The 21,125-nt window shown below is 41.6% G+C and overlaps 1 protein-coding gene across 4 annotated transcripts in view; it reads left to right on the top strand.

The window, feature by feature from the left end:
* The first annotated feature begins 9,029 nt into the window (after positions 1 to 9,029).
* ITCH (itchy E3 ubiquitin protein ligase) overlaps positions 9,030 to 21,125 on the top strand; it is a 131,854-nt gene continuing 119,758 nt past the window's right edge. For 2 of the 4 annotated variants that reach the window (XM_023725205.1, XM_004370423.3), the window contains exons 1-2: positions 9,030 to 9,134; positions 13,960 to 14,036. The gene's annotated coding sequence lies outside the window, so the exon portion shown is untranslated. The remainder of the gene's footprint in view (positions 9,135 to 13,959; positions 14,037 to 21,125) is intronic. The other 2 variants (XM_023725209.1, XM_023725199.1) reach the window with 2 other exon arrangements.

Raw genomic sequence — 21,125 nt, 5'->3', positions numbered from 1 at the left:
CAAATTTGAATCCTGCTTCCACCAGTTACTAGCTAGGTAATCTCATGTAAGTCACCTAACCTTTCTGGGACCCAGTTGCCTCCTCTGAAAAATCAAATGCTGACTTTTATTGAATACCTACTGTGGGCCTATACTGTGTTAATGCTCTCTAATGGGTTGACTCCTCAAAGCCCAAAGAGGTATTTCACAGAAGAGGAAACAGCCTGAATGTAGGTGACTGGACCAATTGACGTTTTAGGGCCTGTCTCTACCCTCCCCACCCTCCTGATCTAGAAGGTCCCCAAGGGTGGAGAACAAAGTCTCACACATGCCTGCATTTCTAATTGCACTCTTTGCCACACCAGGAGAAGTTTGCATGAATCAAGCCTAAGTTTTAAGATTCCCAGGAGTGTTTCTGGTCTGACAACACCTTCCTAGCTTGCAGAAGGTGACCTGGATGCTTGTGGCTTGAGTCTATCTTTGCCTGAGGAATGTGAAGACATGACTTTATTTATTTTTTTAAGAGATGCAGATTTTGGTTTAGAACAGACATCTCCAGCAGGAACTCTACCAAGAAATGATTCCGGTAATTGGTAAAGATGGGCCAATGGGGCTTTCCCGGAAGAAGGACAATTTTAAGTTTGAGAGCAAGAAAAGAAGGAAATGAGGATGAGCAGGGCTAGAAGAAGCTCTGGCATGTTGTTTATTATCTAAGGGAGGTCTTCAGACCTGCAATTGCTCCTCTGAAGCCCAGCCCTCCCGAAAACTGCAGGGCCAAGTGCTGAGAACTCCTTATGGCTATTTATTTTTATAACTTTTTTTCTACTTCCACATTCAGTAGAGAAAATCTGAAGAATACAGAAAAGCATAAAGTCTCTTCCTTACATTGATTCAATAAGAGGCAGTTGTGATGTTGTTGCAAAAGACAGTCCTGGTTTCAAATCCTAGGCCTGCTTCTTGCATCCTCTATGAGTTTCTGCAAGTCATGTAACTCCTCTGAACTTCTGTTTCCTCTTTTATAAAAATGAAAGTGTCATGGATTGAATTGTGTCCCCAAAAATATGTGTCAACTTGACTAGGTCATGATTCCCAGTATTATGTGGTTGTCCTCCATTTTGTGATCTGATGTATTTGTCCTATGTGTTGTAAATCCTAACCTCTATAATGTTAATGAAGCAGTATTAGAGGCAGTTATGTTAATGAGGCAGGATGCAATCTGTAGGATTAGGTTGTATCTTGAGTCAATTTCTTTTTGAGATATAAAAGAGAGAAGGGAGCAGAGAGGTGGACCACCTACCACCAAGAAAGAAGAGCCTGGAGCAAGCATGTCCTTTGGACCTGGGGTCCCTGCACTGAGAAGCTTCTAGACCAGGGGAAGATGGATGACAAGGACCTTACCCCAGAGCTGACAGAGAGAGAAAGCCTTCGCCTGGAGCTAGCACCCTGAATTTGGACTTCTAGCCTCCTAAACTGAAAGAATAAATTTCTGTTTGTTGAAGCCATCCACTTGTGGTATTTCTATATAGCAGCACTAGATAACTAAGACAGGGTATCACAATACCCCCCGATAGAGTAGTTGTAGGGATGAATAAAGTCATGTTTAATTTGGAGCATACAGCTGGGACTCAATAAATGCCAGTGTCTCTTTCTCCTTCTCCTTCCACAGTTTATAAAGAGGTTCTCATTTTTTTTCTGAGCACCATTAAGGTGTTACTACATGCTAGAGAAAACACAGGGGTGGATAAAGACTGGTTCTTTCCCCTTGAAGGGCTTATGGTTTGGGGAGGGAGGAAAATTTACAAGAGTAAATGGTCCAGTCCCCTGCCTTTAGCTATGTAAGGCATTTGACCCCAATTTCCAGACGAGTCAGTGGAGGCCCAGAAAGGTAAGGCAATTCTTGGAAGGGTACACAGCAAGTAAACAGTAGAGGACTGGAACCCAATTAGGAGGAATATTGGAACAGAAGTAATGAGAGAGGAATTTGTAAATAAAATAATATGAATGTGGATAAGCTGTGGCTTCTGAGTTGGTTGACTAAGGGAATGGAAGGGTTGATGCTAAGATAAGGAACAAAGGAAGAGGAGCAGGTTTGGGGAAGGAGTAGATTTTGGTTTTGGCTCTGAGCCATGGAACCTCTAGCTGGAGAGGGCCAGCAGGCAGCCGGCTGTAGCTTCAAAAGAGAAGAGTAGGTAGGAGGTGCCTATGAATTCGTCCGGGGTTGTAGGCAGACTGTGTTTTGCTTGTGCAAAATTTTCCTACCAAGTGTTACGAAATTTTCCAAACATGTAGAACAGTTGAAAGAATTGCACAGTGAACTTCCATATATCTGCCACCTAGATTCCACAAATGTTAACAGTTCCCTATGTTTACTTTGCCACATATTTATTCATTTATCTATCCCTCTATCTCTCTACCCATCCATCTTATTTTTTGATGCATTTCAAAGTACACTATAGACATCAGCTCACTGTACCTCTAAACACTTCAGCATGCCTTTCATTAACTAGAGTTCAATATTTGTTTTTGATTTCTTCTTATTTTTTGAAGTTAAATTTACATACAATGATATGCACAGATCTCAAGTGTATGTACTGTTTGCTGAGTTCTGAAAAATGCATTCAACTGTGTCATCCACGCCTCTAACAAAACATTGAAAGAATATTTACAACACCCTAGACAATCCCCTTGTGCTCCTTCCCAATCTCCACTCCCTAGAGGCAACCTCTGTTGTGGTATTTCACTGTCAATTAGTTTTGCCTGTTCTAGAACATCAAACAAATAGAATTATACTCTTTTACATAAGACTTCTTTCTTTCAACATAATGTCTGAGATTTTTCCATGTTGTTGCATGTATTAATTTGTTCTTTCTTATTGCTGAGTATTATTCCATTGTATGAATATAACACAGTTTATTCATTCTCTTTTTGATGGAACACAAGATTTCTAAACACTTTGAATTAGTTGCCAGCATTTAAGACCTGGATTTGAATACTGGCTCTGCCACTTGCAAGTTACGTGACTGTGGGCTGGTTACTTTAGCCCTCTGAGTCTCAGTTTTCCCTTCTGCAAAATGGGGCAAATTATAGCTTTCATTTATTGAGCACTTGCTGAGTGCTTACCTGGTACTGTTTTAAGTGTTATACATGCATTAGCGCATTTAATCTTGGCAACAATCCTATGAGGTAGGGTCAATTACTATTCCCATTTTATAGATGAGGAAACTGAGCCCCCCACCCAGGTTCCTGTGAGTATTGAATGAGATAGTGCATGTAAACCACTTAGGATGCTACTTGGTAATTTCAACATAGAAAGTAAACATTAGCTGTTATTATTTATTTTATCTGGCTGGCCCTTGGAGGCATTCAAGTTGACTAGCCCTGAGAGAGAAATCCTTGGGAATAGGCTTGCCAAATAAAATAGAGGACATCCAGTTAAATTTGAATTTCAGATAAACAACCCAAATTTTTTTTAGTGTAATTATGTTCCATGCAATATTTGGGACATATGTATACTAAAAAAAATATCATTCATTGCTTATCTGAAATTCAGATTTAACTGGGTATCTTGTATTTTTAAAGAGCCATGGTGGTGCAATGGTTAAGTGCTTGGCTGCTGTCTTGGTCATTTAGTGCTGCTATAACAGAAATACCACAAATGGATAGCTTCAACAAAGAGAAATTTATTGTCTCACAGTCTAGTAGGTTACAAGTCCAAATTCAGGGCATCGGCTGCAGGGAAAGGCTTTTTTATGTTGGCTCTGGAGGAAGGTCCTTGTCATTAATTAGTCTTCCTTTGTTTTGGAGCATCTCAGTGCAGGAACCTCAGGTCCAAAGGATGCACTCTGTTCCCGGCATTGTTTTCTTGGTGGTATGAGGTCCCCGTATGTCTCTGCTTGCTTCTCTCTTTGGTATCTCAAAAGAGATTGGTTTAAGACACTGTCTAATCTTGTAGATTTCATCAGTATAACTGCCGATAATCCATCTTAGTACATCATAGTGATAGGATTGATAGGATTTACAACACATAGGGAAATCACATCAGATTACAAAATGGTAGACAGTCATATGATACTGGGAATCATGACCTAGCCAAGTTGAGAGATATTTTTGGGGGACACACTTCAATCCATGACAGCTGCTAACCAAAAGGTTGATGGTTCAAACCCACCAGTGGCTCCACGGGAGAAAAGACCTGGTGATCTGTTCCTGTAAAGATTACAGCCTAGAAAACCTTATGGGGCAGTTCTACTCCGTCATATAGTGTTGCCGTGAGTTGGAATTGACTCGGCTGCACACAACAACAGCTTGTATTTTTATTTACTAAACTGGCAACCCTGAATGGCTGAGATGCCTAGGAATAGAGATTGTGCATGTCATTTTACAGATGAGGAAACAGTCTCAAAAAGGGGAAATGATGTAGCTACAGCCTCAAGTCTTCAGTGGTCTGTCTGGGTCCAGATATTAGGCTTCCAGAAACTCTGTCCAGTGACTTCTCTCTCCATCAACACAGAGCTCTGCCACTTTTCAAGCCTTCCCCTGATTCTGGCAGTTGAAAGCAGAGTGGCTCCTGGGAAGAGGGGACAGCAGTGTGACTAAGTGTTCTGCAGGGAAAGCTGGCATGTGGGCCACTGGAGTTTCTCTCCCTACTCCTTCTGACACTGCATCCTGCTTCCATCCGTCCTCCTTGCCTGAGAGGCCTGGGAAGCTCCTTTCCTTTCTGGTGGTGGCCTCTTCTCCACCTCCTGTTCCTGCTCTGACAGAAAGGTGAAGGTGGCTTGAGGCTTGATCAGCCCCTGACCCTGCATTCTGACTAGGCCAAGACTGCTCTGAGTTCTGGATCCATTCACACTGCATGGAAGATGAACAGACAGCCAAGCTGGGATCCCTGCACTCACCAACTCAGCTTCTCCTTGGAGAACCATCAACTACCTACCTTTGATCTCCTAGAATCTTCACAACATCCTAGGAGATAGGCTCTTTTATTCCTGTTTAGAGATTTGGTCACCGGGGTTCAGATGACTTGCCTAAGACCCCTAAGCAAGTTGTTCACAGAATCAGGACTAGATCCTTGATTTGTATGGCTCCAAAGCCCAAATTTTTAACTCCTCCTAGATGCTGCCTTCCTTGTCAGAACTGATCTACTCCGTTGGTGGTAGGAAGAAGGTTAGGATAGTGTAGTCCAGTGGTCTCAAAGTGTCATCCGTGGGCATCAGCATCACCTGGGAACTTGTTAGAAATGCAAATTCTTGGGACTTGCCCTAGACTTTCTGATTCAGAAATGTTGAGGTGACACCCAGCAATCTATTTTAACAAGCCCTTCAGGTAATTCTGATGCACTGTAAAGCTTGAGAACCTTTGGCATGTAGTGGAAAGAGATGCATTTTTGTAACAAAACAAGTATGCATTTAAAACATTTTTTAAAGTAAATTTTGATTGAAGTATAATATGAATACAGAAAATACACAATTCATAAGTATATGGCTCAATGAGTTTTCACAAAGTGAACACACCTGGGAACCAGATCAAGCTACAGAACATTATAACCAGCACAGAAGCTCCTTTTGTGCCTCCTTCCAGGTACTACCTCCCCTCAAAGGGTAACCACTACCCTGAGTTCTAATACCATAGATTAGTTTTGGGTAATATTTATATAGTTTTAAAAACTGTGGACAGTGCCCATCAACAGATGAATGGATAAACAAAGTGTAGTACATACATACAATGGAATACTAAGCCATAAAGAAAAATGAGTTCCCAAAATGTCTTACAACATGGATGAACCTGGAGGACATCATGTTGAGTGAAATACGTCAATCATAAAAAGACAAATATTGTATGTTCTCGCTTTTATGAAATGACAAGAATAGGGACCAATGTTCATTGGTGGTTACCAGGGGTAAGGGAAGGGGAAGATGGGGAAGCATTCCCTAGGCAGTGGTCACTTTTTGTCTATGGTGATGGGAAAGGTGGCTCCAAATGTGGGTAAAGTTTGCCCAGCTTAACAACTATAATTGATGTCAATAAACTGTACATAAGAAAAAAGGATAAATTGGCAAATACTGTTATATATAACTTTACAACAATAACAACAACCAAAACAACAAAAAGTGGAGGGCTACAGGCTACAGATGCTGATACTAATTAGACATAACCAGTCACCTCATGGGATTAGTTCTCTTGGTTTAAAGGCTTAGGGTCATGGTCTCATGGGACAATCCAGTCAATTGGCATAATATAGTTCTTAAAGTTTATGTACTACCTCCCAGGATGGTGAGTAGTGTCTTGAGTCTTAAAAGCTTATGAGCAGCCATCTTAGATACAACTATTGGTTTCTATTCATCTAGAACAAAAGAGAAAGAAGGAAACCCAAGAATCAGAGAAGGAACTGCGTTATGGAACTAATATGAACCACTGCCTCCTCTACCTTGAGGCCAGAAGAACTACATGGTGCCTATCTACCTCTACCCAATGTTCTATCAGGGACACAATAGATGGATCCTGATAAAAAGGGAGAAAAATGTAGAACAGAACTTCAAATTCTCGGAGAAATCCAGACTTACTGGACCTATTGAGGCTGGAGGAGTCCCTGAGACTATTGCCCTGAGTTACTCTTTAAACTTTGATTCAAAACTATTCCCTGAAGTCACCTTAAACTAAGTAACAGTTTAACTAAATAGATAATAGATAAGTGGTAACTTTGGTGAAGGGTAAGACAGTACACAATATTGGGGAGTTCAGCACAACTTGTATAACGCAAGGTCATGCAAGCTCCATAGATACATCCAAACTCCCTGAAGGACCAAATTACTGGGCTGAGAGCTGTGGGGACCATGATCTTGGAGAACATGTAGCTCAATTGGCATAACATAGTTTATAAAGAATATGTTCTACATTCTACTCTGGTGAGTAGTGTCTGGGGTCTTAAAGGTTTGTGAGCAGCCATCCAAGAGACTCCACTGGTCTCACCCCTTCAGGAGCAAGGGAGAATGAAGAAAACTAAAGACATAATGGCAAGATTAATCCAAAGGACTAATGGACCACAACTACCACAGCCTCCACCAGACTGAGTCCAGCACAACTAGATGGTGCCCGGCTACCACCACTGACTGGTCTGACAGGGATCACAATAGAGGGTCCCGGATAGAGCTGGAGAAAAATGTACAGCAAAATTCTAACTCACAGAAAAAGACCAGACTTACTGGTCTGACAGAGACTGGAGAAGGCCTGAGAGTATGGCCTGCGGACACCTTTTTAGCTCAGTAATGAAGTCACTCCTGAGGTTCACCCTTCAGCCAAAGGTTAGACAGGCCCATAAAACAAAACAAGACTAAAGGGGCACACCAGCCCAGGGGCAAGGACTAGAAGGCAGGAGGGGACAGGAAAGCTGGTAAGAGGGAACCCAAGGTTGAGAAGGGAGAGTGTTGACATGTTGTGGGGTTGTTAACCAATGTCATAAAACAATATGTGTACTAACTGTTTAATGAGAAGCTAGTTTGTTCTGTAAACCTTTGTCTAAAGTACCAAAAAAAAAAAAAAAAAAAACTACCCAAAAAAACTAAGTAACAGTTTAGCTCAAAGAGTAAAGATTGTCATCCTTGAGTATTACGTTCTTTTAAAAAATCATCTATATAAGACCAAATGAACAATAGCTATTTTAAAACATAGATGAGAAGGTTGGGGACAGGGAGTTTAAGTCAATGGGAGTGAAACAACTAGAATAGAAATAAGGGGAATGTTGACACAATGTGATGAATGTAACCAATATCACTGGTTACATTATGTCCAGAAACTGTTGAAGGGGAGCAGATTTTGCTGTAAAAGTAAAAAAAAAAAAAAAAAAAAAAGTAGACAAACAGAATCTGGAGCCTGATGACTTGGGTTGGATCTTTGGCTCCTGGCTGAGTGTTCTTGGATCAGTCATTTAATTTACTTGAGACTCGGTTTCCTTCTCTGTTGAATGGTCATAAAAATACCTCATACCTTAAAGGATCACTAAGTTTTCCAAACTTACCTGGTGACAAGAATCACCTGGGACACTAATTAGAAAACCCCGCTAGAGCATATATTCTTAGGAGCCCTGGTTGCACAGCGGTTAAGAGCTCCACTGATAACCAAAAGGTCAGGCAGTTGGAATCCACCAGCCGCTCCTTGGTAACCCTGTAGGGCAGTTCTACCCTGTCCTGTAGGGTCGCTATGAGTCGGAATGGACTCGAGGGCAACGGGCTGTATACTCTTAACCGGACAAAAATTAGTTGGGGGGTGGTCGGGGAGCAGAAAAATATATATTTTTTTGTGTATAAATCGGTTCGTAGAACACCTGCCACGTTGGCACTGTTTAAATGTAAGCTATTATCATCATCCCTAAGAGCACTCTCTGAAGAGGTGGAGAAGGGGGGATTTGAACCTCATCAATGTAACTCCAGAGTGTACATTCTAGGGTCGCTATGAGTTGGAATCGACTCGATGGCAACGGTTTTTTTTGGTGTTGGTATAATTCAGTGGCTCTTAGGGTGTGATCCTCCACGAGTACGTAGTATCACCAGAGAGCTCGTTAGAAATGCAAACGATCAGATCCCACCCTACACCTATTAATCAGAAACTCCGGGGGTGGGCCCCAGCAATCTATATTTTAACAAGTCCCTTTGATGCACACTAGAGTTTGGGAACCACAACTGTAATCTTTGAAGTTCTGGGGATATATATATCCGTTGCCTTTGAGTTGTTTCCAACTCATAGCGACAGAGTACAACGGCCCCTGTGGGGTTTCCAAGGAGCAGTTGGTGGATTCGAACTGCCGACCTTTTTGGTTAGCAACCGAGCTCTTAACCACTGCCCCACCAGGCCTCGGGGAGGGTGGTTTGAAAAACAATAATAATAATAATAAAAGCCTAAAGGTGCTGGGAGCCAATCCAAGAGTTCCTTACACCTGGGGGCGTGGAACCTCCGCTTTAGCTGCGCTCACTAACCCCTCTCAGCGCTTCAGGACCTGCAGCCGGCCGGCGCGCAAGGCCTGCTGGGGCTTGTAGTCCAGGCCGCTCTTGAGCGGAGGCGCCTGCGCGTTGGCCGCCAACTCGCTCTGGTGGCTGTGGTCGGGGCTCGGGACCGGCTGCCATCTTAGTCGAGGGATTGAGGAATCGCCGCCGCTCCGAGTCCCGGTAAACACTCGCAGGCGGACTGGGGGCGGTTCTAGGGAGAGGGGATAACTCTGGTAAAAGTGTCTTGGGAGAAGGAGGAGTGGAGGAGTGCGGAGCGCGAGGCGTGACCCCAGAGCCGCGGCAGCGCCTTCCCTCCGCTGGTGCCTGTGGGGGGCGCGGGTAGCTCGGGCTGGTGTCCAAGGCCGGGCGCGGGGTGGGTCGGACAGACTGTCCGAGAGGCCAGTGCTGGGCTGAGGCTCTTGGAGCCCCTAGCTTCGCGGGCGCCAAGTTGTGAGAGGGCTGGGTCGCGGCCGCCGAGGCCAGGGTCTAGTCCGCGCCCGGTCACCCCGCCCGGGAGCTACTCGCCCGCGGCCCGGCCTACGCACAGGGCCCGGCGGCTGCGGCCGGCGCGGGCGACGTGGCCCCTGTGAGGGGCGGCGGCCAGGCCCACCTGCTGCCGGTCTGGCCTTCTCAAAGACTTTTCGGAGCCCCCAGTCGCGACGGGGCCCCAGTACAGCGGCTGCCTCCTCTGCTTCTCTCTCCATTGTCCCCCAGCGTGGTGGTCCCGGTCCGGACGCCCCTCCCGGTGCCCGCTACCGTCGCGGTCCCTCTGGCGCCTCTCCGCGCCGTTTGCAGACGTGGAGCTGTCATCATTCTCCTTCCTGAGAATGCCCTTTTCTTTAGTAAAGAAAATAAAAAAGTAGCCGTGAACGTATTTTAAGGGTCGAAACGTGATGAGGGCATGAATTCAAGTGGGGAACTCAAGTTTTCACACTTAGTTCCGGGCCGAGACTTAAAGAGAGAGAAACACAGGGTCTGTGCTGCCGAGACAGATGTTGGGCCTAAAGTTCGTCGACTCAACCACGTGAACTTGCAAACTACACGAAATTCACGATTCCCCAATGACAACTTGTTTTCTTGGTTGTATCAATATCTTAATCTTGTTACATTATCTGTTACTATTCCACAGCTGCAATATAGTTTTTTTGAGGGGCGGGGGGAATGGGGTCGCAAGAGTGAGATTTTTCTTTGGAAATTAATGAGGCCCTGAGCCAGTCAGCTACTTACTTATCTTTGCACTTAAATCATTTCCTTCGGTGTCTGTTCATAATATAATTTGATTTTAAGTATGTAAATCCCAAACCAAACCCACTGCCATCTAGTCGATTCTGGCTCCTAGCGACCCTGTAGGACAGAGTGGAGCTGTCCTAGGATTTCCAAGTCTGTAAATCTTTTTGGAAGCTGACTGCCACATCTTTTTTCCGCGTGGAGTGGCTGGTGGGTTGGAACCGGACCTTTTTCCGTTGGTAGCCGATAACTTTAACCACTGCGCCACAGGCTCATTTAAGTATGTAAAGGCAGTGTATTTCCACTCTCAAAATCTGCTAAGGATTTGTTTCTCAGTCCAAATAAAGTTCTCCTGCCAGATCTGGTGAGAGCCTGCCCTGTGTATTCACGGGTTTACTCAAGGTAGAGTTACTTCAATTCTGAGATCTAGAAATGAAAGTGGAAATTCAACACCTTTTTTGAACAGTGAATGTAAGTTTTTTTGGGTGTGAATCCAAAAAGAATTCTTCTTCAGCATACAGATCAACAAGGATATGATATGAATTAAAAAATGAGTGCAGAAAACGTCTTAAGTGTATTCTGGAGTAAACCATTTCTACATTCTTCTTTTTTAAATTATACATTAGATGAGGGTTTACAGAACAAATAGTTTCTCATTCAATAGTTAGTACATGTATTGTTTATGACAGTGGATAACAACTCCACGACATGTCAACACTCTCCCTTCTTGACCTTGGGTTCCTTTTACCAGCTTTCCTGTCCCCTCCTGCCTTCTGGTCCTTGTCCCTGGACTGTTGTGCCCCATTAGTCTCGTTTTGTTTTATGGGGCTGTCTGATCTTTGGCTGAAGGGTGAACCTCGGGAGTGACTTCCTTACTGAGCTAAAGGGTGCCCGGGGGCCGTACTCTCAGGGTTTCTCCAGTCTCTGTCAGGCCAGTAAGTCTGGTCTTTTTTTGTGAGTTAGAATTTTGTTCTGCATTTTTCTCCAGCTCTGTCCGGGACCCTCTGTTGTGATCCCTGTCAGACCAGTCAGTGGTGGTAGCTGGGCACCATCTAGTTGTACTGGACTTAGTCTGGTGGAGGCCGTGGTAGTTGTGGTCCATTAGTCCTTTGGACTAATCTTGCCGTTATGTCTTTAGTTTTCTTCATTCTCCCTTGCTCCTGAAGGGGTGAGACCAGTGGAGTATCTTAGATGGGTGCTCACAGGCTTTTAAGACCCCCGACGCTACTTACCAAGGTAGAATGTAGAACATTTTCTTTATAAACTGCTATACCAATTGAGCTAGATGTTCCCTGAGACCAGCACATCATTACATCTGTTGGGAGAGACAGACAAACTAGTGGTTTTCAAATTTGACTATTAGAATAATTAGGGAGCTTTTTAAAAGTAGAAATTTCAGGATCTCACCTCCTCATTAATCCAGTATGTCTGGATTAGGCCTCTAAGATTTTATTTTTAAAACATGGCTCAGGTAATTCTGATGGTCTTGGGAACCACTGATGTAAACAATACTCTGGATATACAGAGGACAGCTAAAAAATCTTTGAGACGGGAGAGGAGCAAGTGACCAGTTCTATCTGGGGATTTACTAGAAAAGTAGGCAGACTCTACCCCTGGACCTGAAGTTGGGTCTTAGATGATGAGTAGGAGTATGACAGAGGTGGGGAAAAGGAAGGACAGGGCAGGCAGAGGAACTACCTTAATGCTGTGTGTAAATGTAGAGGATTGTGTAAGAAAAAGGATAGGAGAAGGAAAGGGTTGTGGGACATGAGGCCAGAAAGGTAAAATGAGTCACCTGTGTGAAAAGTTCTAAGTATAATGCTAAAAAATTTGAATTTTATGTGGATAGTAATAGGTACAGATTTGTAAACAGTGAAGGATGTAAATGCATGTGTAATTTGGAAAGACTGCTCTGGAGATAAAAGAGTGAAAAGATGGGAGAGTGGCTGTTGCAGACTCTTGTTAGTTGCCATCATCTAGTCGATTGTGACTCATGGCGACCCCGTGTGTGTATGCAGAGTAGGACTGCTCCTTAGGGTTTTCAAGGCTGTGACCTTTCAGGAGCAGATTGCCAAGCCTGTCTTCTGAGGTGCCTCTGAGTAGATTTTAACCACCAAAGTTTCGGCTTGTAGGTGAAAGGTAACAAGGACTAACCTTGGAGAGAGGTTGTGGGGATAATCAAAGGATTGAATTTAACACTTTAGTAGTGCAGTATTGTTGCTGTATTTTTGGATGAGTTTTTTTTTAGGTCTGGATAAAGGACTCCTTTTTTTTCTATCAAAAGAACCTATTAACAAGTCTGAATAATATTGTCAGGTTACACATGTTAATAGTATCAGAGTGAATTGTTCGTTAGCATCTTTGAGAACTTAGAAAGAACCAGGTCAGGTGCAATTTGGAGGAGGACTTGGAGTTTAGACTTATATATTTATGACCATCAACACTATTGATTTAAGCTTGTTGGAAGAGATTTTTCTCCCACTCTACAGAAACTTAGTACTTGAATTTTAGAGTTGGAAGAAATTGTAGGGATCATCTAGTTTACAGTGACAAATGTATTGTGGCTTATGGGCCAACTCTGATTGGAAATAGCTGCCAGAAGCACTGTGTTAAGAAGAATTCTGGTCATATGAGTTCTCTGGGAATTGATTAGTGATGCTTCCTGTGTATCACTTATCTAGTGGATGATACGAATGCCAGGTATATGCTATTCTTGAGCTGGTCCAGACTCTTAGTTTTCTTTTTGCTTAAAAAAAGAGAGAGACCTAAAGAGGTTAGATAATTTACCTAAAACTAGTTAAGAGTCAGAGCTAGAACTTTAACCCAGGTTTTGTAACTCCGGTCTGTTATTCTTCCAGTGTACTAAGATAAATGTGTGCTACTAAAGAGATTCTGGTATTAGACTATATATATATATATATATATATAATTTCTAGACCATGTCTCTTGACTGTTTAGGCAAGAGTTTAACAAGGAACTTTGGCTTAGAGGTGAGTTTTGTTGTATTCATTCAAGAAATTTGTGTTAGTACTGACAGGAGTAAATCACCTGTTTTTTCTGCTTCTTTTTTGTTCCTCACCCCTCTCTCAATCTTGGGGTTTGGAGTTTGGGGTTTGGTTTCCTTTATATAAATGAAGACAAAAGTATATAAAGTTATTTTTCTGTGTGTTTATAGCACCTAGCCAAATTCTGGGCTCATAATAAGCACTCAGTAAAGGCATGTTGATTTTTGTGGCTGTAAATGATTCTGGCTTTGAGTCAATATAAATTAGCCAGGGGTTCACAGAATTGAATTACAACATTCTCTGGTTGGGAGGTCGGCCCTCAGCTAAAAATGTTGGGTCAGAAACTAGCCTTACAACTAGAGGTAGTTAACCAGAAGCTGTTCCTGCCTGTGTCCTCCTCCAGTCTTTCAGTGCTTCGTCTTTGGAAAACTGCTGCCAGCTCAGCTCTTTCGCTTCTCTTCAGAACTGACTATACCCAGGAGCCTCCAGGTTTCAGAGGGCTGTCCTTATGGTGACCCTAGTAGGTAGAGTCTATGTTTACACGGCCATCCTCATTTTGCCATGTGGCCATCATACTCAGGTGGACATCCTCCATGCTATGACTCGTTTGCTCCTCACTCATGCCCTCATCCTGCCTGCCCACCCCATCAAAAATTATTTATCTCATTGAACTTGCTTTTAAAGAACTTGTGCTGTCAGATTCCCAAGGTCGTCGCTAATGATGTGTTTAACCATAGAAGCAGCGTGTTAATGGACCCTCCTTCCCCTCTCAGGTAACATGCATTTAACAGTGGCCTTCTGGAGACAACACCTTAACCCAAAGAAGTGACTCGAAGAGTGGGAGCTTCAGGTATGGTGGTATTCCTGTGAGATAGATTTGGGAGTAAAAGTGGTACAGGCCACATATAACTCTTGTGCGGGGGCAGGGGGTGTGTGGAGAGAGACCAGTGTTGATGCTGGCTGCATCAGTGGGTTGAAGACATAGGCAGTTTCCACTTGGATCTGAAACCCACACCCTCATCTGCAAGGATGAGACTGTGGGCCATGCTGTGCTCTTAATTTAAGTTTTCTGACTTGTCTTTTTCTAGCTCCCTTGGGCATACGCACATACATCTTCTACGTGTGCTGTTTTATAAATATTAATCTTTATGTATACTTGTCCAGACATGTGCATATGTGTGGTTAAGACGTGGAGGAATTAAAAAGAAGGCAGTGGAAAAGAATAGAGGTCTTAAAGAAAAGACCTGGGTTCTGATTTGATTTTGCCACTAATAAGCTGTGTGACTTTTGGCAAGTCATTTAGCCTTGCTAGACCTCAGTTTATATATCTGTAAAATAGATTCCTGTTGCCTCCCTGGCATTGTTGTGAGGATCAAATCTAATAATACATATTTAATTTTTGGAAAAGAATGAATTCACAACTTCAGGTATTATCTAGATTTGCAAGGTGGGAGAAGTTGGCAATAATAATGAAAAGGAAAACATGAGGACAGAACAGATTCACTTTAAATGATCAGAAGAAAGAAAAGGAAGATTACTGGATAAAACAAAGAGAGTAGAGCATAGAGAAAATCAAGCAGTCAGAGAGACTAGGGAATGAGTGAATTAGAGCAGATGAATCGGTAGTTGAGAAAGCTGAATAGGAAGAGAGTGATCTCTTTCACTTGTCTAACCCTAACCTTGAGAATATTAATTGTCATTGTCATACCACCTCCCTTCACATAAATGTCTCATCCATACTTAGGTTCTTGTCTCCATTGTAAATAAACATCAGTGTTTATTATTAATTCATCTCTATGACCCTTTGTGTTTAGTTTATGTATTTGTTAACTAATTGCCATATAAATGCTTAGAGATCAAGGCTGTGATTTGCTCATTGTGGTGTCCCAGGCCAATGCTATAATCAAATATGGGTTAAATTATTCTTTTTGATAATTATGGAAAGAAAGGAAAGAGATGGTGGGGTGTTTGTGAGAGATATGAAGAAAGGAAGTAAAAGGGAAAGTAGGTAAACAAATGGTGAGAAGAGGAGGTCTCAGAAGATGATGAAAGACATGAAAATGAAAAATAAGGAGCACGTGAAAAGAAGATGGTGTTATCTGTAGTACAGGAACAAAGCAGCTTTTATGTCTTTGATGGTGACATAATACCTCTCAAAAAGTTACGTTCTGGGAAAGATAATTCTCTATACCAAATATCTTTAAAATATTTCTCAAAGTATCCATTTCATCCTTAGCTCACAAAGCAGTTCTTTGTGGAAAGATAAGTGGGTCAGAATTCAGGAGACCTTGGTTCTAGCCATGATATTGCTTGGTTACGTAGATTGTGGGCAATTCACTTAGTAAATCTCTCTGTGCCAGTTTCCTCACTTGTCTAGTGAATGTAGTGAATATGATCTGTCAGGTTCCTTATAGCTCACTCATTGTGTTTCATGTGCTGGCTCACTAATTTTGTAATATTCAGCAAACATTTGTTAAGCCTCTGTTGTGTTAGGTCCTGAGGGGTACTCAAATGTAAAAACCCCTGCCTCAAGGATTTTGTGTTTTTTGTTAGGAAAACAAATTTGCTGGCTAGTAATTATCATAAAAAGTAAGATGGTAAGTGCTATAATAAAGATTGCATTGTATTGTAAGTTAAGATACTAATTTCAGGTTTCTTGGTTTCTTTAACATAATTAAATATATGCTAAGTGCCTCCTCTGTGCAAGGCTGTATACTAAACATTGGACAAGAAAGCAGTCCCTGACCTTAAGAAGCTTGCAGATTTTTTTTGCATGTCTGGAGACTGCTTACCGTAACAGATACATCCTTCTATACCAGAAAACAGAAGAATTTTCATACTGTATCATCACTTTATAGTCTTAAACTAAGAATTCACATTGAGTTTATCTCACTCCAGAAATACGCCTAATGATATACTTGCTTTCTGAGAAAATACATAACATTTTACTGGGCTCTGCAACCTTTTCTCTGTCCGTCAGACAATTTTTTTTTTTTTTTAAGACAAAAACTCCAGAAATGCCATCTGCATTTAAGTGAACTTTGGTTTGCTTCTTAGTTGTTTGTGCAGAGAAAGAGTGGACTCTAAAGTTCAGTCTTACGATTCTTTGTTCCAGATAATCAATTCAGTTGATCACAAAGGAAAGGATGCTAGTCTAAAGGAATCATATTGTAGGGGTTAAGAATGTATAGATTGTCTGATTACGAATTTTTGACTTCACCAAATTTTGCCAGAATTACCTTGGCCAAGTTGCTTAACTTCTTTTTGCCTTAGTTTCTTCATCTGTAGATTAGGAATAATAATAGCATGTATCCATAAGGTTGTGTGGATTAAATGAGATACTGTATTTTTGCTTAGAACAGTACCAAGCTCACAATAAGCATTAAATGTTAGTTGCTATTATTGTTATCATTATCATTATTACAGTTAATCTTGTCTTTATTAAAATTATCATCTCAATTCATTAATTCATCCAGTAAGCTTATCTAGAGTAAGCATTGCAAATTCAGATGCCTAGAGGGTTAGGTGAGCATTTTAAATCAGTAATGATAAATCAGGTTGAGACTTAAGTAAACTAGTGATTTTATGTCTCTTTAAAGGGGCAGCTGTGTTAAGTAGCTTTTGCTCACTTTTATTTTTTTTTGAGGTTAATTCACATAACATAAAATTCACCATTTTGACCATTGTCTCACTGTTGATCTAGGGGAACGTAGGACGAGTGTTGCCTGAATACCTTAACTTTTTTCTACAGGGAAGCTGGAAGTCCAGATTTTGTAAGAAATCTTTATTTTTAAATGAGACTTACAAATTCATGTAGAAACACTACAGGTCAAACAGATCATCATTGTGGACAAAATTTGTCTTGTGGGCTGCTGCTTTGCAACTTCTGGTCCAGGGCTTGGGCTTGACATCTTCTGTATAACCTGTGTTCCCTGCCCTCTGGTACGATAGTCCTTATCCACATTAAAATTTAATACAGTGAAAGCAATGCCTCAAAGCAGTCTATGCTGAATAAAGAGTATGAAGAAATAGTTATTAAGGCAGAGAGAAAGAGTGAAGTTATTTAAGACTGGGATTCAGGATGAGCAAAGGTGCAGAGGCAGGAAAGGACTTGAGGTGATGGTGGTATAGTGAATAGATTTCTTGGAGTTGAGTTCAAAAGGTTTGTAAAGGCTTTGTAACAGGAGAAAGTTTGGAAAAGATAAGACGTCAGTTTTCTTACTTCGGAGCCCTGCTGGCACAGTGGTTAAGAGCTACGGCTGCTAACCAAAAGGTCTGCAGTTCAGTTCCACCAGCTGCTCCTTAGAAACCCTGTGGGGCAGTTTTGCTCAGTCCTATGGGGTCGCTATGAGTCAGAATCGACTCGATGGTAGTGGGTTTTATAGGGTCGCTATGAGTCAGAATTGACTAGTCGGCAACAGGTTTGGTTTTTTGGTATCTTGTTACTTCAGGATAGCCTGGAACCATATTGACTGACAGGATGAAGGTGATATTTTATGAAGATTTGTTTGGCAATATTGAGATCTACAGTATTTACTAGAGTAGGGAGAATCTGGAATCAGGCTAGGGAGGTGATAATGGGAGTGGAAAGAAAGGGACAAAAGCTTGTATAAAGAGACTGGGTCACCCTGTGACAGTGTGACATTGCAGTAGATAGAGAGGGCCAATTTTGAAAGTTTTTTCCTCCATTCACTCTTGGAAAAACTGAGGTATGGATAATACTATGTATACAGGCTATCTCTCGTTTCATGTTGTAGATCTTCATTACTCTCTCAGCCCCAGTACCCTCCTTAATGATGGATTACATACAGTCTTATGATTTCCCAGCTCGGCTGCTAACCTAAAGGTTGACAGTTCAAACCCACCCAGGAGCTCTGTGAGAGAAAGACTTGGTGATCTGCTTCCATAAAGATTATAGCCAAGAAAACCCTATGGGGCAGCTCTACTCTGTCACATGGGGTCACTATGAGTCGGAATTGACTCGACGGCACACAACAAGTAGAATAGAAAGAAAAGGAAGGACCAAAGTATTTCAACTGCTTATCATATTTCAGTTTCAGATTTTTGGTGATCTTAGTTATCCTCTGACAAGTTTCATTGGGACTTCAGTTTATGCATGGAATGTTTGTACTTACCAGGGTTTCAAACACTGACAACTTTGTGCTCCTAGAAAAGATGTAGATGTTTGCTGTAGAAACCTAACGCAATAATTCATGATTTCAGAATGTTTAAAGAAATCAATAAATGTTGTAGGAAGGTGGAATGTGTTTATTGTGTATAACCTGAGAGAATGATTTTTAGGATTTTATTTTCACCAGGCTTTTTGTTCTGTTTGTACTTTCTCATGAAAATTTTCTTGACATACATAGGGAAGTTATTCCTATTGTCTAAAATGCAAAATGTACTTAAATAGTCTTTTTAGCAAGTGAGTTCAGTAGTGTGTTAGATATTCTTAATACTGATACTGTATCTGAGATATAGCAACATTTTCCTCATTTGTGAGTAAGAGTACTGAACTGAGCCTCTAAAAAGTACAGTCAGCCCTCTGTATCCACAGGTTCCGCATCTGCAGATTCCGTATCTGGGAATTCAACCAAGTGTGTATTGAGAAATTAAAAAAAAAAAAAGATTCCAAAAAGCAAAACTTGAATTTGCTGCGCATTGAGCTTTATGTTGAATCCATGTGAATGAGGTGATGTGTACGCATACCCTGCTGTAGCCTCCTACCATTTCACAGATCCTCAATCTCTGTCCAGCATTTGTTGCTTGAGCATTGTTCACCTTACGTCTCATTTATTCATTTGCTACTCGTGTTGTGTGCACCCTTTGTTTCTGTGAAAAAATGGCTGCTAAAAAGCAGTTAAGTAGTCAGAGCAATCCCTCAAAGGCTAGGTGTGAGGGAATTGAGGAGAGTGAGAGGAAGGAGTTTAAGGCTAGTAAGGGATGGCTGGCTAGCTATGTAAAGCACCACAGTCCTCACGAACTTAAAGATCACGGGAGAATTGGCATTGGCTGTTGCCTAGGCAGTATCAGCCTTCCCAGAAGAGCTCAAGAAACTCGTAAAAGAGAAAGACTACCTTCCAGAGCAAGTCTTCAATTGTGATGAAACAGTTGTTTACATAGCATTTACATTGTATTAGGTATTATAAGTAATCTAGAGATGATTTAAAGTATATGGGAGGATGTGCATAGGTTATATGCAAGTACTATGCCATTTTACGTAAAGGACTTGAGCATCCTTGGTTTTGGTATCTGCAGGAGTCCTGGAGCCAATCCCCCGTGCATACCGAGTGGTAACTGTACACAAAGTTGCCACCATCTTACTGGTACAGCAGTAGGGTCAGATTGAGCTAAATCTAAATCTCATCTGATGGAGAAGGGATTTGTTTTATTTTTGAAGCATAGACTAACCTAGTTTTTGAAGTTCATTTATTCTGAAAATTAAAATGCATTTTCAGGTGTTTCATTTAATTATAAATTTGCTTTGGAAGTGGGAAGGAAAGGAAGATAGAGGTATTAGCTGCATTTGCTTCTGTGGAAAGTTAATAGCAATCCCAGATGATCTTTCTGTTCTTAATTTTTTTGAGGTCTTAATAAAAAACTATAATCTGTATATATTGAAACGGGGAAAACCTATCTACTGTTGCTTTTCGTTATCCAAAATGTTGCTCTACTGTCATCTCCTTTTCCTTCATCTTGGGGGTTTATACTTTTTTTTTTTTAAATTAATTAATTAATTTTTTGGTAATTGTGCTTTAGGTGAAAGTTTACAGCATAAACTAGTTTCTCATTCTGAAGTTTATACACAAGTTTTTTTTTTTTGATATTGGTTGCAATCCCTGCATTCTGAATGTCAGCACTCTCCCTCTTTCCCTTTACACCCCAGGTTCCCTGTGACCATTTGTCCAGTTTTCCTGTCCCTTCCTGCCTTCTCATCTTTGCTTTTGGGCAGGTGTTGCCTGTTTGGTCTTGTATACTTGATTGAACTAAGAAGCACATTACTCATGTATGTTATTGTTTGTTTCATTTAAAAAAAAAACAAAAAACCCATTGCCATGCAGTTGATTCCAACTCATAGCGACCCTATAGGACAGAGTAGAATTGCCCCATAGACTTTCCAAGGAGCGACTGGTGGATTCGAACCACCTATCTTTTGATTAGCAGCCAAGCTCTCAACCACTGTGCTACCGGGGTTTCCGTTTATTTTATAGGCCTATCTAATCTTTGGCTGAAAGGTGAACTTTGGGAGTGGCTTCAGTTCTTAGCAGGATGTTGAGGGCCATAGACTTGGGGGTTCCTCCAGTCTGTCAGACCAGTAACTGGTCTTTTTTTTTTTTTTTTTTTTTTGTGAGTTTGAGTTTTGTTCTACATTTTTCTCCTGCTCTATCTAGGACCTTCTATTGTGATCCCTGTCAGAGCGGTCAGTGGTGGTAGCCGAACACCATCTAGTTCTTCTGTGCTCAGGCTGGTGGAGGCTGTGGTTCATGTGGTCCATTAGTCCTTTGGACGAATATTTTCCTTGTGTCTTTGATTTTCTTCCTTCTCCTTTGCTCTGTTGGGAAGGGGCTAATAGATGTATCTTAGTCACTTGCAAGTTTTTAAGACCCCAGATGCTACTCACCAAAGCAGAATGTAGAACATTTTGTTTATTAAGTATGACCATGGTTCCCAGCCCTCAACCCCAGTAACTCTGTCACTTCAGGTGTTTGGATGTGTCTAGGAAGCTTCTGTGACTTTGCCTTGGTCACGTTGTGCTGACTTCCCCTATAGTGTGTGTTGTCTTTCTCTTCACCAAAGTTAACACTTGCCTGCTATCTAGTTAGTGATTTCCGCTCCCTTACCCTCCCTTTCTCCTAACCATCAAAGATCATTTTTTTCTGTGTGTAAACTTTTCTTGGGTTTTTGTAATAGTGTTCTCATACAATATTTGTCCTTTTGT

This window comes from Trichechus manatus, unplaced genomic scaffold, assembly GCF_000243295.1.
Source record: "Trichechus manatus latirostris isolate Lorelei unplaced genomic scaffold, TriManLat1.0 scaffold00008, whole genome shotgun sequence".
Taxonomy (NCBI): Eukaryota; Metazoa; Chordata; class Mammalia; order Sirenia; family Trichechidae; genus Trichechus; species Trichechus manatus.
The sequence above is the reverse complement of the archived record's forward strand: the minus strand, read 5'-3'. Positions and strand labels throughout refer to the sequence as shown.